Source organism: Dendrobates tinctorius, unplaced genomic scaffold, assembly GCF_039654945.1.
Source record: "Dendrobates tinctorius isolate UK_male_01 unplaced genomic scaffold, ASM3965494v1 ptg000062l, whole genome shotgun sequence".
Classification (NCBI taxonomy): domain Eukaryota; kingdom Metazoa; phylum Chordata; class Amphibia; order Anura; family Dendrobatidae; genus Dendrobates; species Dendrobates tinctorius.
This window is the reverse complement of record NW_027361730.1, coordinates 27535292-27555154: the sequence shown is the minus strand read 5'-3', so window position 1 is coordinate 27555154 and position 19863 is coordinate 27535292.

Sequence of the window (19863 nt, the reverse complement as noted above, 5' to 3'; positions counted from 1 at the left end):
GGTTTTGGAATGCAGACTTTGATGGAATGGTCTGCGGGTGTCATGTCGCGTTTGGAGAGCCTCTGATGTGCCTAAACTATTGAAACTCCCCACAAGTGACCCCATTTTGGAAACTAGACCCCCTACGGAATTTTTCTAGATGTGTGGTGAGCACTTTGAACCCCCAAGTGATCCACAGAAGTTTATAACGCCCGGGCGTGAAAATAAAAAAAATCATTTTTTTCCACAAAAATGATATTTTTGCCCCCAATTTTTTGTTTTCCTAAGGGTAACAGGAGAAATTGGATCCCAAAAGTTGTTTTGCAATTTGTCCTGAGAAGGCTGATACCCTATATGTGGGGGTAAAACACTGTTTGGGCGCATGGCAGAGCTTGGAAGGGAAGGAGTACCATTTGACTTTTTCAACGCAGAATTGGCTGGAATTGAGATCCGACGCCATGTTGCGTTTGGAGAGCACCTGATGTGCCCAAACAGTGGAAACCCCCAATTCTAACACCAACCCTAACCCCAACACACCCCTAACCCTAATCTCAGCCCTAACCCTAACAGGAAAATGGAAATAAATTCATTTTCTTTTAATTTTATTATTTTTCCCTAACTAAGGGGGTGATAACGGGGGGTTTGATTTACTATTTATGGCGGGTTTTTGTTTGCCAGCTGTCACACGCTAAAAGACGCTTTTTATTGTAAAAATAGTTTTTGCATCACCACATATTGAGAGCTATAATTTTTCCATATTTTGACCCACCGAGTCATGTGAGGTCTTATTTTTTGCGGGACGAGTTGACGTTTTTATTGGTACCATTTTCGGGCACATGACATTTTTTTATAGCTTTTTATTCCGATTTTTGGGACGCAGAATGGACAAAAACCAGCGTTTCATGAATTTCTTTTGGGGGATGCGTTTACACCGTTCCACGTGCGGTAAAATTGATAAGGTGGTTTTATTCTCTGGGTCAGTATGGTTACAGTGATACCTCATTTGTCTTTTTTTATGTTTTGGCGCTTTCATGCAATGAAAACTATTTTATATAAAAAATAATTATTTTTGCATCGCTTTATTCTGCGAGCTATAACTTTTTTATTTTTTCGCCCGTGACCGCCCCTGACACATTGTGCCGGGTGTCAGCTGTGATAATTAGCTGACACCCGGCCGCGATCAGCGGCGCTCACCACATGGGCGCAGCTGATCGCTTTGACATACTATCCCATCCCTGGGAATTAAGTCCCAGGGCACATGGACAGGATAGTACATCACATGGGATTAAGGGGTTAAGATTTGAACTTTTTTTTTTTTTACTGTGTTAGCCCCAATAGGAGACTTGAAGCTGCGATCATCCAATCGTCTGTGGCATGTATAGCAAAAATCATAAATGCTGGTCAAGGGCTGGCGTTCACAGGAGGATTGTGATTGCAGGCACAGGGGTCTTCTGCAGACCCCGGCTGTAATGACAGCCCATCGGTGTCTGGCGATCACATGACAGGGGCGCCAATGGGTGGGACTTATGATGACTTTCCAGCCAACACGTTAAATGCCACTTTCAGTGATTGACGGAGACATTTAACTGGTTAAAAGCCACAGTTTAATCCCTGATCTACCCACTGCTGTTACAAGCACTTGATAGTTGATTAAAATCAGCCATGAAGTACGTGGAAAGATGTGAGCTCAGCGCCAGAGCCCGCATTAAAGGCAGGGACATGGCCGGTGACGTAAATATCTGTCGTGAAGGGGTTAAAGTAGCAAGACATAAAAAAAATATAAATTTGGTATCACTGTACGCACAAGTGCTCTAACCCAAAGAAAAAAGCCATCTTATCACATATACCATATGTTGAATTGTGGGAAAATAAAAAGAATTGTTGAACTGATGTTAGTTTGCTCATTCTGTCTTCCAAAAATCAGTATAAGACCCAGTTCACATTTATCTGGTGCACTAGACTGATCACTTACATCAGGAATTCTGTCTTAAATTTCTGAAAAGATTCAGATGAAACACCTGATGGAACATTCACCGAAAGGAGGCAGATGAAGTCACTCATCTTCTAGTGGTTTCTTTCCCGGCAGTATCCCATTTCTTTGTAGACATGCGGAAAAGCGCTGTTGACTATGCTTCTGTGCAACTATAAGAAGATGGTTATTGGCAATACAGAGTTTATGGTATGTGTGCCTCATAGTGCATGTTCTGTTTGAAGCATGTATTCCCCAGATTTAGATGGAAACTCTGATGCAAAAAGCCCCCCCCCCCCCAATGTCCATCATCTGTCAACGAAAACATAGTGGGTTTCCACATTATTGGTAGCCACACAGCCACAGTGGCAACATCCACATACTGTATGTGGCATTACTCTAACAGGAGAGCTCACTTAAAGTTGTGCCACAAACAAAGGTATATTTTAACCCCTTCATGGCTTTTGACAAATCCATAAGTCCAACTGTATATTTATCAAACCTGGAACTGTGGATAATCATGGCGATTTTGCGTGCACAGGACCCGTACGTGAACACAATGCATGATCTAACTAACTTGTATCAGTGCAGCACTGACAGCTATAAAGTATGGCAATATCCCTGTATTGTATTGGTCTTTTCTTAACACTCCTTTCAAGGCTGCGGTTATCCCTTTGCTTGTGCACCTTTTCTACCACACTTTTTCCTTCCACTCAACTTTCCATTATTATGCTTGGCTACAGCATTGTGAACAGCCAGCTTCTTTAGCAATGACTTTTTGTGGCTTACCATCCTTGTGGGGTGTGTCAATGACTGCCTTTTGGACATCTGTCAAGTCAGCAGTCTTCCTCATGATTGTGGAACCTACTGAATCAGACTAAGGCACCTTTTTAAAGCTTAGGAAGCCTTTGCACGTGTTTTTGTTGATTATTCTAATTTACAGAGATGACTTTTGGGTTTTCATTGGCTGTAAGCCATAATCATCCTCATTAACAGAAATAAACACTTGGAATAGATCACTCTGTTTGTAATGACTATGTAATATATAAGCATCACTTTTTGCATTGAAGAACAGAAATAAATTAACTTTTTGAAGATATTGTAATTTAGTGAGAAGCATATGTATATATTTGTACCCATAAATATTTTTATAAAAAGTACACATTTCGTATCGCTGTAATCGAACTGACCTGAAGAATAAAGCAGTCTAATCAATTTTACTACACGCAGGACAGCATAAAAAACAATTCCTGAATTGTTGGTTTTTGTTTAATCTGCCTCCCAAAAATCAGAATAGAAAGCGATCAAAAAATGTCATGTACCCGAAAATGGTACCAATAATTACGTCAACTCATCCCGCAAAAACAAGCCATCACATGACTATCAGCAAAAATATGGAACAATTATAGCTATCTAAATATGGTGATGTTTTTGCAAAAAAAAATGTCTTAGTGTGCGACAGCAGCCAAACAAAAAAAAAAAAAATAATACAGATCAGGTATCGCTGTAATCTCACCGACCCAAAGAATAAAGTCGTCTAATCACTTATACAGCAAGAGAAATGGCGTAAAAAAATCAATAAGCCCAATTCTTCACATGCTGTATATTTGTTCATGCTATCTCCCACAAATCGCATTAAGGCTTGGCTCATTTATCCTGTGCTCTACAATGAGCGCTTATACCGGGATTTCCATGTAAATTTCTAAAATGCATGATTCAGACAGAAGGCCCAGCGGAAGATGCACTATAATGAGGCAAATGGAGGCACTGTGGACCCTGTCTGATTTGTGACCTGGCGGTGTTTTAGGTGTGCACAAAAGTGACATCAACCACAGTTGTGTGCACTTCTGAAAAGAACATTGCTTAACAAAGGCCAGATGGAGACAAGAGTAACTCTGCTTCCCCACTATAGTGAATGGATGCCTAGGGGGTTTCATCTGAATCACATCACTCAGAGATTTAGATGGAAACACTGATGTACGTGCTCAGCGTAGAGCACCATATAAATGTGATCCCAAATGTTCTGTAAAATGTTCCCAATAAAAGCTTCAACTCAAGTCACAAAAAAAAAGCAAGTCTTCACTCATGTCCATCATCTGTTGATGGAAATATAGGGGGCTTCCACGTTACTGGTAGTACAAAGGCTTTGGAAAAGTGCTATGACTCAAGAAATTCAGCATACTCTGTGCTCCCAAATGCAAATGCCCCCTCCCTTCTGAGTCCCAGTGTATCTAAACCACATTTAGCATCCACATGACTGGCATTTCTGTAGCGATGAGAGCCCTCCTAATTTACGGATGCATGCCTCCATAAGCATGAGCTGGGCACTACCACATACTGGGGACTACAACGGCAGCTTGCAACTTTCACTCAGCAACATCCACTGCTCCTTGTTTCTGGAAAACAACCATCGAGTCAAAATTAATAAGAGTCAGTGAAAAGCGCTCATAAAGGAGCGCTTAGGAAGCAACCCAGTGGCAGACAAGAATGTCAGTTCTCCACCACAGCTCCAGCCGAAAACCTCCAATGGAGGATAGTAGCAATGAGAAAATGGAAAACGGTATTAGGAGCGCAGGAAAGGGACTCAAACAAGAGATGGGTTTAAACCACAAAGCGTTTCGACGGAGGATCCGTCTTCATTAGGTGGAAGTTTCAAACTTTTACCTGATGAAGATGGATCCTCTGTCGAAGATATCCATAAAAAGTGTTGTTTAAAGTTTGCAACAAGCCACCTGGGAGACACACCAAACATGTGGAAGAGGTGCTCTGGCCAGATGAAACCAATATCAAACTTTTTGGCAACAATGCCAAACGATATGTTTGGCGTAAAGTTAACACAGCTCATCACCCTGAACACACCATCCCCACTGTCAAACATGGTGGTGGCAGCCTCATGGTTTGGGCCTGCTTTTCTTCAGCAGTGACAGGGAAGATGGATGGAGCCAAAAACAGGACCATTCTTGAAGAAAACCTGTTGGGAGTCTGAAAAAGACCTGAGACTGGGACAGAGATTTGTCTTCCAACAAGACAATGATCCCAAACATAAAACCAAATCTACAATGGAATGGTTTCACAAATAAACGTATCCAGGTGTTAGAATGGCCACGTCAAAGTCCAGACCTGAATCCAATCGAGAATCTGTGGAAAAAGCTGAATACTGGTGTTCACAAACGATCTCCATCAAACCTCATTGAGCTCGAGCTGTTTGCCAAGGAAGAATAGGCAAGAATTTCAGTCTCTCAATGTACAAAACTAATAGAGACATACCCCAAGTGACTTGCAGCTGTAATCGCAGAAAACGGAGATTAGACCTACCGGTAATGTTATTTCCAGGAGTCCATCCTGACAGCACCATGGGGGTTGTCCTTCCATCCTTCCAGGGACAGGAAATGCACGAGAGGTTAAAAGGTCCCCTCCCACACCACACTCCAGTGATTTTTCCAAGTACCACACCAGTATGATGCAATTAAATTTTATTTAGATTTAGTACAAGCATAATGATACCAATACAAATCATAGGGAGGGAACTACCAGTGCTGTCAGGATGGACTCCTGGAAATAACATTACCGGTAGGTCTAATCTCCGTTTTCCAGGACGTCTTATCCTGACAGCACCATGGGGAATACCAAAGTAGGAATTCGCTTAGGGTGGGATTACTGCTTGTAGCACTCTGCGACCGAAGGTCACCTGGCTAGCTGATAGAGTGTCCAACTTATAGTGTCTACAGAAAGTATTTGGTGTAGACCAGGTGGCGGCCCTGCATATCTGTTCTACTGAGGCACCCACCCTCTCTGCCCATGAAGTCGCTATCGCTCTGGTGGAATGAGCCCTAAGCCCTTCAGGTACCAGCAATCCCTCTGCCTTGTACGGCGAGATTATTGTTGTTATCCACCTCGCTAGAGTCTGTGTAGCCGCACTTCTACCTTTATTTTTGCCGCCGTACTGGACAAATAGTTTTGTGTCCTGTCGCCAGTCCCGGGTGACTTCCAGGTAACGGGCGACCGTGCGTCTAACATCCAAAGAATGAAACAATTTTTCTTTATCATTCTTTTGGGCTGGACAAAACGAGGGCAGGATTATTTCTTGGTTTAGATTCTGCGGCGATACTACCTTAGGGAGAAATCTTGGATCTAGTTTGAGCGTTATGTGGTCCTCGAAGATCTGAATGTAGGGATTCTGGATTTAGAGGGCCTGGATCTCACCTAAACGTTTAGCTGAGGTGATAGCTACCAAAAAAGCAGTTTTTTGTGTGAGCTTTGAAATGTCTATTTCTGAAATTGGCTCATAAGGGGGCCTACACAGCACGTTGAGTACCAGATTTAGGTCCCCTGGGGGGACAGTTTTCCTCAATGTGGGTCTTAGCCTCTGGGTGGCTTTAGTAAATCACGCTATCCAAGGATGGGAGGATAGGGAGAAATTAAAGAAGGTACTCAAGGCTGCTATCTGGACTTTGAGTGTGCTCGGGGTCAGGCCCTTATCGAATCCGGCCTGTAGGAAGTCCAGGATCCGAGGGATATCAGGCCGAGATAGGTCTAGAGGGGCACTACCACTTTCTGTACAGAATCTCTTCTAGATTTTACAATATATCGCTCTTGTCACCGGTTTTCGGCTGGCCTGCAATGTGGAGATCACCTGGTCCGAGAGGCCATTGGACTTTAGGATGTCCCTCTCAGGATCCATGCTGCCAGTTGCAGGCTTCCTGGGTCTGGGTGTAACACTGGACCCTGGGAGAGCAAGTCTGGTATTGTTGGTAGGTGGAGTGGCCCCCTCTGAGCCATCTTTCTGAGGAGGGAAAACCAACTCCGCCTGGGCCAAAAAGGTATGATCAGCATCACCCGAGCTCCTTCCTCCTGGATCTTCCTGAGGACCCTCGGTATTATGGCAATCGGTGGAAACCCGTATAGGAATCCCCTTCCCCAATTCTGGTCCAGGGCGTCGATTTCTTCCGGATGGTCCGCCGGGTTGAGGGAGTAGAACCTCTTCAGCTTGGCATTTTTCCTTGTCGTGAAGAGGTCCAGCTGGGGTGTCCCCCAGCGATGGCAAAGATCCTTGAAGATCTCCTCTTTTAGCTCCCATTCGGTGGTTCGGACTTCTTGTCTGCTTAGATAGTCGGCTATCCTGTTTTGGGAGCCCTCCAGGTGCACTGCTGATAGGGAGCGAGAATTGTTTTCTGCCCAGGTGAGGATGCGAGCTGCTAGCTTCTGAAGTTTCCCGTGCCTTGGGCCCCCCTGGTGGCGTAGGAAGGCTACTGTGGTCACATTGTCTGACATGATCTTTATATGTTGGTTCTGTAGTCTTGAACCGCTTCTCTTCAGAGTCTCCCAGACTGCTCGCAGCTCTCGGTAGTTTGAGGACTGGAAGCTGATATTCCTGGGCCACGTCCCTTGTAAGAATCTTCCTTCTAGGTGGGCTCCCCATCCTTCCCTGCTGGCATCTGTAGTGATGGTCACGCATGGAGACAGGATCCAAGGAACTCCCCGGCTGATGTTTCTGTTGCTGATCCACCATTTCAGAGATGATCTCAGCGCCGGAGACGGTCGGAACTTCTTGTCCAGCGAGGACTGCCGTCTGTCCCATTTCGTAAGGATCTCCTTTTGTAGGATTCTTGTGTGAGCCTGGCTCCACATGACACAGGGTATGCATGCGGTTAGGGTGCCCAGGACTTCCATCGCGGTCCTTATCGAAATCTGGTGTTGGCCGAACTGCCGCACCTTGTCCATGATGGGCTTCTTCTTCACCTCCGGCAAGAACGAGACCCTTTTTCTGGAGTCTAGCATTACCCCTAGGAATTTTTTCTTGGTGCTGGGCCGCAGATCTGATTTTTCTCTGTTTAGGATCCAACCTAGGCTCTCGAGGCTGAAAATTATTGAGCTGAGTTGTTCTTTTAATTCGGACGCTGACCGGGATATTACCAAGAAGTCGTCTAAATAAGGCACGATGATTATGTCTCTTTGTCTTAAGTTTGCCACGACTTCGGCCACCAGTTTTGTGAAAACACGAGGTGCTGATGCCAAGCCGAACGGAAGAGCCTGAAACTGGAAGTGGTAGTGTTTGCCTCTTTTCTCTAGGGTGAAACGCAGGAACCTCTGAGATTGAGGATGGATGGGAACGTGATAATATGCGTTCTAAAATCTATAGTGCACATGGACGCATTCTGGTCTATTAGCGGGATGGCGGTTTTCAGGGATTCCATTCGGAACCTTTTGTAACGAACCCATTGATTCAATGGCTTTAAATTTATGATAGTTCGGCTTTCCCCCGATGGTTTTTTTATTGTGAAGAGTGTAGAATAGTGGCCCTGACCTCTCTCTACCTTTGGGACAGGAATTACTACTTCCGTTTTTAACAGGTGTTTTATGTCTGCCCATATAGGGTCTACCATGGCTTCGGAACAGGGTTTTGTAACCACAATTCGTGCTGGAGGGGATCTTGTGAACTCGAGGGTATAGCCCTGGGCAATTGTACTGAGGACCCATGGGTTCTGGGAGATGCGCCGCCATGCCCCTGCAAAGTGTTTTAGGCGCCCCCTACCGGCATGGCGTCATTGCCTTCTGCTCCTGGAACTTTGTCCGGAGCGAGACGGGAGAGCTCTACTTCTTCCCCCCTCTCGAGTACTCCCAGCGAGAAGATTTCCCTTTCCCTCTATATTCCTGCCTCTGGTATGGGCGGGATCTCTGAAAGGGAAATTGCCTTTTTGGTTTTTCCTCTGGAAAACCTTTTTTGTCGTCGGAGGCACTCTCTAGAATTTTATCCAAAGCTGGCCCAAATACCTTCCCGCCTGAGAAGGGTATGGAACATAATTTATTTTTAGATTGGTAGTCCCCCGACCAGGTTTTCATCCATATGGCTCGACGGGCCCCGTTGGATAGGGAATTATTTCTGGCCGCAAACCGTACCGATTCTGCAGAAGCATCTGCCAGAAAACCGGTCGCGATTTTCAACAGGGGAATACTCTCAAGGATATCACCCCTAGGGGTTTTATCCTTTAACTGTTGTTCCAAGTGGTCGATCCATAGGTGCATGGATCTAGCGACCGATGTAGAGGCAATATTTGCTTTTATCACTGCCGCTGAGGCCTCCCAAGCTCTTTTTAAGAGCACGTCGGCCTTTTTGTCCATGGGCTCCTTGAGACTGGAAGAATCTTCAAAAGGAATCGAAGTTTTTCTCGACACCTTGGCCACCGGTGAATCGATCTTAGGCACCTCGTCCCAAGTGCTGATGTCCTCCTGGTTAAATGGAAGTCGCAGCTTAAAGTCTCACGGCACGATCAGTCTTTTCTCCGCATCTTCCCATTCTTCCAGGATCATTGCCCGGATATGGTCATTAACTGGGAAGACCTGACGAATCCTGGCTCTAAGTCCCCCGAACATTGTGTCCTGGATGGATTGTTCTTTCGGGGTTTCCTCGATCTGCATCGTACTTCTTATTGCCCTGAGCAGCTCTTCCGTGTTTTCTGATGTGAAGAGGTACCTCTTCCCTGTTTCTAGGGGTTCCGAGGTAATCTCGCCCTCTTCCTCCGAGTCCGTGCCCCGTATCTCTTCTTCCGATGATAGGTCGGACTCCCATCTAGGTCTTTTGGACTGGGACCGGCCGGAAGACTGAGTAGGTAGTATTCCGGAGACCGAGGCTTGAACTTCATCTCTGACTACTGTGCGCATCTCCGTGAGAAAGGCTGCCTGCTCGCCTCTGACGACTCGGAGTGTGCAATCTTCGCATAGGGGCTTCTGGAAACAGAGGAGGCGCTGATGAGAGGCAGGAAAACAGGGCGAGCGGCGAGAGGACAGCGGAGGCCTCGTACCTTCCATGCGCTCGGCAGTTTGCTGGCACAGATGGGGCATTTAGGCTTGCCTGATGTCCTGGCTGTTGCTGGCGCTGGTGTCGCTTTATCCTAGAAAGACAGGAGACCTCCTGGCCCCGGTAAGATCCTCTAGCTTCTTCCTGTATGCCGCGGCTGCGGCGCTCCCGTGCCTGTCCTTACAGGGCCAGGAAAGACACTGGAGTGTGGTGTGGGAGGGGACCTTTTAACCTCTCGTGCATTTCCTGTCCCTGGAAGGATGGAAGGACAACCCCCATGGTGCTGTCAGGATAGGACGTCCTGGAAAAAGGTGGCGCAACAAAGTATTACGTTAAAGGGACCGAATAATATTACACTCCCCACTTTTCAGTTTTTGAATTTCCACAAAAATTTAAAATAACCAATAAATTTTGTTCAACTTCACAATTGTGTCCCACTTGTTGATTCTTCACCAAAAAATTACATTTGGTATCTTTATGTTTAAAGCATGATATGTGGGAAAAGGTTGAAAAGTTCCAGGGGGCTGAATACTTTCGCAAGGCATTGTATACGCGGAAAATCTATGCTCCAAGAGGCAAACAGCACTCTATCCTTATTTTTTTTTCACTGACCAATGGTATAAAATTCTGTGAGGCACATGTAGTGTGAATATGATCACTGCATCCCTAGATTAATTCATTGGAGGATGTTTTTTAAAACCACATATGGGGTATGCGTGTACTCAGGAGAAATTACACAACAAATTTTGGGTTCCATTTTCTCCTGTTAGCTTTGTGAAAATGAAAAATATTGAGATCAAAAACATTTTTGTGGGAATTTTTTTTTTTCATTTTCACAGATCACCACTGTAAAATTCTACGAAGTACCCGGGGATTCAAGGTGCTCACCACACATGCAAATTTTTTAAGGGGTCTAGTTTCCAAAATGGTGTCACTTGTGGGGGGGGGGTTTACAATGTTTAGGCACATCAGGGGCTCTCCAAAGGCGACATGACTCTCGCAGACCATTCCATCAAAGTCTGCTTTCCAATTCATCACTCCTTCCTTTCTGATCCCTGTTGTGCGCCAAAATGGTAGGTTTCCCCAACATATGGGGTATCTGCGTACTCGGGAGAACCTGCGCAACAAATTTTTTGTTCATTTTCTTCTGTTACCCTTGCCAAAAAAAAAATTGGGGCTAAAATAAAATGTGGGAAAAATGTGATTTTTTTTATTTTCACACATCGTTATAAACTTCTGTGAAGCACCTGGAGTCCAAGGTGTTCCCTACACCTCCAGAAAAGTGTCACATGTACCTGTCCTGTGTGAAACGACCCACAGGTCGGTAACTAAAACAAGACTGTCACGTATACCTGTCCTGTGTGACATGACCCACAGGTGGGTAACCAAACAACAAGACAAAAGGGGAACACCGGGGAAAGTTACAACAGTGGGCCCTGCAATAGGGAACGGGGACGTGGAGACCTCCTGCACTCCCCTGAGGCAGTGTCCCTGAACACCCCTAACGTCCCCTATACAGGCTCTTCACCTGTCGCCGACCAGGATACCTGAATCCCTCACTAGGCCTGCACCTATCCCTTACTAGGGAACTGGATAGTGCGGACACTGGTCTCACCGCTGCACTAATACACACGAAGGAAAATACACCAAACGGGGGAAACAACAAAACACTTATCTTTCTCTGCTGCAGTCACCGGGTAGCAGAGTTCATCACCGGATTAGCTTTCAGCAGTGGCTCGACACCTCAGAGCCAGCTGCTACCTTCACCATCTTTCTCTGCTGCAAACACCGGGCAGCAGAGTTCAGCACATCAGCTTTCAGCAGTGGCTAAACACCTCAGAGCCAGCTGCTCACTTGACTGTGGTTGGAATCCACCAAGGACCTGCTATAACCAACACTAGCTGATACACCAGGTGACCTTATATAGCAAAGGAGGAGTGGTCACCATCAGCAGAGAAACCAAAGACATGTAATAACCCCAGTGACCACCGGGGTAAAAGGTAAAGCAAAGAAAACTATCAGACATGTAATAACACCTGTGGCCACCAGGGGCAAAAACCCATTTTAAGGCCCCAAAGACCTGAAAGGAAAAAAAAAAAGGTTTAAATGAGGGAATCCAGAATCTGACACAGATCCAAGAATTGGACTGTGACAATAAGTTCCTTGAGTATTCTAGTTAACAAAATGGGGTCACTTGTTTGGGTGTTTCTAGTGTTTAGGCACATCAGGGGCACTCCAAATGCGACTTGGCTTCCGCTCTCGACTTCAGCCAATTTTGCGTTCAAAAAGTCAAACAGTGCTCCTTCCATTCCAAGCCCTGCTGTGCATGCAAACAATACTTTTCCCCCACATATGGGGTTGCGGCGTTCTCAGGAGACATTCCACAACAAATTGTGGGGTTCATTTTCTCTTATTACTCTTGTGAAAATAAAGAAATTTAGGTCTAAAATAAAAATTGTGAAAAAAAGGTAAATGCTCATTTTTCGCTTCCAAATCTCAAAAATTCCTGTGAAGCACCTGAAGGGTTAATAAATTTCTTAAATGTGGTTTTGAGCACATTGAGGGGTGAAGGATTTATAATGGTATCACTTTTGGGTATTTTCTGTCATATAGGCATCCCAAAGTCACTTCAAATGTGATGTGGGCCCTACAAAAAAATAGACTTGTAACTTGAAAATTTAGTTGGAAAAATGAGAAATCACTGGTCAACTTTCAACCCTTCAAACTTCCTAACAAAAAAAAAAATCAGTTATTACAGAAGGGGATCACAGCCGATTCTGTTTGTCAGTAAAACAATTCCCTTCCTGGTTTAAACAATATTTTACCTCAAAGAAAGAATCACCTGTGATCCCATGCTGTTCTGTCTGTATACGCTCTTTTTCTCCCTCCCCTGACAAGTAGAGCTGTGGTATAACAGACTTATTCCTGCACGATCAGACACAGCCATTATACAGTACACAGCAGGGGAACATTTATAAGGTTACACGGTGTTACCAAAGTTTTGACCCTCTGACAATTTTGAGTGTTCCTAATAGATTTTTTCATGCCGATTTCAGAAATGACTCATTCGGTTGACCATGTACGGAGCATACCACATTTCCTGGGCAGGGGAGGAATCAAAAGACAATACTGACATACTTAGAACATAGCTGAATGGATCACGACCTTCAATGCCGTTCGCTGTCCCAATGATATGGAGAGAGCAGAGAGATCATGTAACAGATTGCTACTTCTGCCCTACAAATGTGACAGGATATTCAGCAAAGAACAAGAAATCAATAGAATATCCTAATCTTCCTTCAGCCATAAGACCAGTGCCACAAGATGAAAGTCTTCGTGTTCCAAAGCCGCCCAAAGTATGGACAATGGAGGACGACGAAGATGAACTGACAATTTCAGTGGAAAATGAAACTGCTGCAGACCCAGACTTTGAGCCTTCTACATCTAATCCACATCTGTTCAGTCAAGCTGATCTGAGTGACTTGGATGTTTGAAATTGTCAAAGAGGCAGGCAGAGTTATTGGGATCAAGGCTACAAGAACAGAATCTCTTATTACCAGGAACAAGAGTTTCTGTTTTTCGCAGTCGTCAAGACCTTAATCAATTTTTCAACCATGTCGATTGTTTAACCTTTTGCAACAATGTCTTGGAGTTGTTTGGTGCTCTTGGATGCGAATATGACATGAAGGAATGGCGACTGTTCAATGACTCATCAGTTTTAAGTCTGAAGGCTGTTTTACTACACAATGGAAATAACTATCCTTTTATACCTATTGGACATGCAGTACACCTGAAAGAAACGTATGAGAATATGGAGTTACTATTGACCCACATTAATAGAAATTATAACTGGAACATATGTGGTGACCTACAAGTTGTTGCACTTCTTCTTGGATTGCAGCTTGGATATACCAAGTATTGTTGTTTTATTTGTGAGTGGGACAGTTGTGCATGAGAAATGCACTTTCAGAAAGGACTGGCCACTCTGCGAAAACCTGCTTGCTGGACAGAAGAATGTTAAACATAATTCTCTTGTTGATCCAGCAAAGATATTTCTCCCTCCTTTGCATATTAAATTTGGGCTTATGAAGAATTTTGTCAAAGCAATGAACAAAGAATCGGAAGCCTTTTATTACTTGCGACAGAAATTTCCAAAAATAAGTGATGCAAAGATTAAAGAAGATATATTTATTGGCCCACAGATCAGAGATGAAATGAATGACAGTAGCTTTGATGGTTTTTTTGCAAGGTGCTGAACAAGTGGCATGGAGAGCCTTTAAAGATGTGACCTTCAACTTCCTTGGCAACAGCAGGGCACCGAACTTTGAACAACTGGTGGATAACATGCTCACAGCATATCATTTGATGAAATGCAATATGTCACTAAAAATGCATTTTCTACATTCTCAAACTCTAATGTAATTGTCTTGTTGCTCAGTTGTACAGAGGGGCCTCCCACTTCTCTTTCTACTCGGGTTAGAGCCTGTTCGTGCTCTCCTCTGAAGGGAGTAGTACACACCGTTGTAGGAAACCTTCAGTTTCTTGGCAATTTCTCGCATGGAATAGCCTTCATTTCTAAGATCAAGAATAGACTGTCAAGTTTCACATGAAAGTTCATTTTTTCTGGCCATTTTGAGAGTTTAATGGAACGAACAAATGTAATGCTCCAGATTCTCAACTAGCTCAAAGGAATGTCATTTCTATATGTATATTTTACATTGACAGCGGGCATTTAAATGCAGTTCCAGATGCCGGTCCGTCACGTGATTGGGGGTCATTGCTGTGCTGCCATCACAACCAGAGGTCTCCTCGAGACCTCTATGGTTGTTGATGGCAGATTGCTATGAGAGCCACCGTGTGGTCGGCGATCATAGCAAGCCTGTAATTCTGCTGCATAGAGGTGATCTGAGCATCACCTCTATGTAGCAGAGGTGATCGTGCTATGGCAGCTATTGAAGCATGCAAAAAGTAAAAAAAAAGTGTTTAAAAATATAAAAAAAATTAAAAAAACATAAAAGTTCAAATCACCCCCCTTTCGCCCCAATCAAAATAAAATAAAAAAATCAAACCTACACATATTTGGTATCGCTGTGTTCAGAGTCGCCTGATCTATCAATAAAAAAAAAATATTAACCTGATCGCTAAACGGTGTAGCGATAAAAAAAAAATCAAAAAGTCAGAATTACTGTTTTTTGGTCGCCGCGACATTTCATTAAAATGCAATAACGAGCAATCAAAAGAACGTATCTGCACAAAAGTGGTATCATTAAAAACGTCAGCTTGGCACGTAAAAAATAAGCCCACACCCGAACTGGGATCACGAAAAGTGGAGACGCTACGGGTCTTGGAAAATTGCGCATTTTTTTTTTTTTAGCAAACTTTGGAATTTTTCTTCACCACTTAGATAAAAGAGAACCTAGACATGTTTGGTGTCTATGATCTCATAATGACATGGAGAATCATAATGACAGGTCAGTTTTAGCATTTAGTGAACCTAGCGAAAAAGCCAAACAAAAAACAAGTGTGGGATTGCAATTTTTTACAATTTCACTGCACTTGGAATTTTTTTCCCCGTTTTCGAGTACACGACATGGTAAAACCAATGGTGTCGTTCAAAAGTACAACTCGACCCACAAAACACAAACCCTCACATGGCCATACTGATGGAAAAATAAAAAAAGTTATGGCTCTGGAAAGAAGGGGAGTAAACTAAAAAAAAGCTCCGGTTATGAAGGGGTTAAAACCTTACGTGATACAGAGCTTTGGAGCACATATTTGTGTTCAGCATATCAAAATCTATAAAATACAATAAAATTTTCTCAGGGGACAAGAACTTCCCTGAAATTTGTTGCACAGTGTCATCTCAACACAGGAACATTTTTTTTTTTAAACATCCAATTGTGGAGTTTATTTTACTCAAAGATCTGTTGATTAAAATATACTTTCGTGGTACAACCCCTTTAATGTACAGGCTGAATGTCTCCAGAAGCATAAGCTGGGCATATTTGCAAATCTCAATCTGAAACATCAACTTGTGTTTATTTTTGGAAACCAACTGAGACCAAAATAGTCACTGCCCCTGTATATGAATTCATCGAGAGTTGCAATTTCCAAAATGGGGTAATTTTTAGGGATTTTATGCTGTTCTTGAACCTGAAATTCTGTAAATCACCTCTGGATTCAAGATGCTCACCAAACATCAAGATGAATTCAAGATTAATTCCTTAAGGTGGGGCTTCCAAAATAAGGTCACTTGTGAGAAATTTCTGCAGCTTTGGCATGCCAGGGGTTCTTCAAATGCAACATGGAGCTTGCAACCTATTCCAGACAAAATTGTGTGCCAAAAGTTAAAAAGTTCCCTTTCCTTTTCAAACTCTTTCGTGTGGCCAAACAATAGTTTATAAAATTCTGTGAAGCACCCGTGGGTTCAAAACGCTTACCACACCCATAGATTAATCCCATGACACGGTTATAATTTCCAAATGTGGGGTCACTTCTAGTGAGCTTCTGCTGTTTTGGCACCCCAGGGCTCTTCATATGCGAGATGGCATCCACAGTCTATCACACTCAAAATTGCATGCCAAAAGTCAAACTGAGCCTACGCTTCAGACCACTGTGTGCCAAAAATGTACTTTTTGAACACGCATGGAGTATCTGTGGACTCGATAGAAAATGGATCCAACAATTTGTTGTGCAAACTGTTCTGTTACCGTTAGGAAAATTAAAAATTTGGGGTAAAGGAACAGGTCCATGAAAAATTTTTTTTTTTCTTTTTTTACATCTTAATTTTATAATCTTTGATGAAGCACCTGTGGGCCCTATAATGTTGGCTACACCACTTGATGAATCCCTTGAGAGGTGTAGTTTCTAAAATTTCTTAATTATGCATCATGCCTCCCTCTGAAGAGCGGCAACGTCAGTAACGTCTCTTCTCAGACGTTCCTGGTCACTCTGGACTACGTCGGACATGTGGGGGAAATTTTTTTTCTAATAAAGAACGATGGATAGTGTCCAGTTTTTATTTCTTTGTTTTTCCAGGTTTCCATTTGGGGACTAGGACTCCATGGACTGTGATGGACTTGCTTAGGAAATGCTTTTAAATAAATTGGTGAACAAGGGATAGTGTGGGGGAGGGTTTATTTTAATAAAGTATTTTTTTTTCTTTTTTTTAGTACTGGGTTAGTTATGGGTCTGTCTGATAGACACCTCTCCATTACTAATACCAGGGCTTGATGTCAGCTGTTTTTGGACAGTACACCGCTGAAATCAACCCTAAGCCCTATTACCTCGATTGACACTGCACCAGGGCAATCAGGAAGAGCAATGGCAAAGCACCACAATTAACGCATCTAATGCGATGCCCCACTTATGGGGCGGCTGCGGACTGGCATTTTTAGGCTGGGAAGGGACCAACAATCATGATATTTCTAAGCCTGATAATATCTGCACTCCGTTGTCTGCTTTATCTATACTGGTTACAAAAAATGGGAGGGACCCCAGGTTATTTTGTTCTTTTTATTTAATTATAAAAAGCTGTCCAATAAGCTCAATATGGTGCAATTTTATAATATGTCGGGGGGTTGTTCAATTATAAGTTTGTCTCTATGTCTGTCTATATCTATTATTTACAGTGGGTACGGAAAGTATTCAGACCCCTTTAAAATTTCCACTATGTTTCATTGCAGCCAGTTGGTAATTTCAAATAAGTTCATTCTTTTCTCATTAATGTACACTCTGTACCCCATCTTAACTGACAAAGAACAGAAATGTTTGCAAATTTAAAAAAAAATGAAATATCACATGGTCATAAAGTGCTCACTCATATTTAATAAGTCACTTGCTGTCCTTTTCCTGGTGATCCTCCTTGAGATTGTTCTACTCCTTCATTGGAGTCCAGCTGTGTTTAATTAAATTGATAGGACTTGATTTGGAAAGGCACACACCTGTCCATATAAGAACTCACAGTGCATGTCAGACCAAATGAGAATCATGAGGTCAAAGGAACTGGCCAAGGAACTTAGAGACAGAATTGTGGCAAGGCACAGATCTGACCAAGGTTACAAAAGAATTTCTGAAGTACTCAATGTTCCTAAGAGCACAGTGGCCTCCATAATCCTTAAATGGAAGAAATTTGAGACCACCAGAAGTCTTCCTAGACCTGGCTGTCCAGTCAAACTGAGCAATCGTGGGAGAAGAACCTTGGTAAGAGAGGTAAAGAAGAACCCCAAGATCACTGTGGCCGAGCTCTATAGATGCAGTAGGGAGATGGGAGAATGTTCCACAAAGTCAACTATCACTGCAGCCCTCCACCAGTCGGGTCTTTATGGCAGAGTGGCCCGACGGAAGTCTGTCCTTAGTGCGAGACATATGAAAGCCCGCATAGAGTTTGCAAAAAAAAAACATAAAGGTTCACCTTCCAACAAGACAATAACCCTAAGCACACAGCTAAAATAACATAGGAGTGACTTCAGAACAACTCTGTGACCATTCTTGACTGGCCCAGCCAGAGACCTGACCTAAACCCAATTGAGCATCTCTGGAGAGACCTGAACATGGCTGTCTCTCCTGGAATATGACTACTGTACCATGCAACTACAATAACAAAAAAACTGGAGTAAATCGTCCACGTAAAAAGTATCACAATTTTTTATTAAGTTAACAAAGTACGTAGCCAAACAAATATAATACATAATTTGCCACAATCAGTAGCATGAGTCAGGTGTTAGAAAACATGACACCAATTAACCATTCTAATCTGGGATGAGATGAGCATAAACTATACTAAAGTGCTAAAAGATATTCAACTACCATACCTGCTATTTCTGCAGTCTGCATTGTGCTATCTTTATGCACTATGCAGATTGCATATATAGCAGTTATGGTAGATGAATATCTTTTAGCACTAGCAATTTAGTACAGTTTATACAGGTTTATGATCATCCCATCCCAGATTACAATGGTTAGTGGATGTCATACTTTCTAACACCTGATTCATGCTACAGATTTTGTTTAAATATATATTATATAGCTGAAGAGCCCGGCGCTGCCCGGGCATAGTAACTAACTGTGGTTAGTTATAGCAAATTATAATTATCCTCCATCCCATAGTCCAGTGCTCATATACCCATCATACATATCCACGATCCCATAGGCCCGTTCCCATATACCCATCATACATATCCTCCATCCCATAGGCCCGTGCCCATATACCCATCACACATCCTCCATCCCATAGTCCCATGCCCATATACCCATCATACATATACGCCATCCCATAGTCCCGTGCCGATATACCCGTCATACATATCCTCCATCCCATAGTCCAGCGCCCATATACCCATCACACATCCTCCATCCCATAGTCCCGTGCCCATATACCCATCACACATCCTCCATCCCATAGTCAACCATTATGACATGAGCGGCGGAGCTTGCAACCTATGAGATCAGTGTCGCCATGGCAACCATTATGACATCATAATGAGGGGGTGGAGCTTGATACACACACTTTTTCCCCATTATGTAGAAGGGGCAAAATTGTTTGAATTGGAACGCGCGGGGTTAAAATTTCGCCTCACAACATAGCCTAGGACACTCTCGGGGTCCAGACGTGTGACTGTGCCAAATTTTGTGGCTGTATATATTAGATTGGTCTATGTACTTTGGTAAGTTAATAAAAATTGTGATACTTTTTACATGGACAATATACTCCAGTTTTTTGGTATTGAAATTCAAGTCTGGAAGTGTTCATGACCAATATCTATTGGCCCTGATACAGTTCGGAATAGGGCCTCATTTACGTGGTTGTACTACTATGTACTCTGTTGTATGGATATTGTTTCAAAATTTGCAATGCAACTACTTGCTTATTTTCATGCTAATTGAAGCAATTGAACAATTTGAGAATACCCCTTAGAGAAAAGTTTGAAAATACTGCAAAATGTCAAATTTCTGATATTTTCATAAATAAAAGTCAAATCAACCTACAATTTACCACATAAAGTACAATGGCTCATGGAAAAATTCTCAGAATAATTGGGACATGTGAAGATATTCTAAAGTTAAAGCCACGTCACATTTAATTTGAAAAATTTGGCCTGGTCAGGAAAGTGAAAACAGA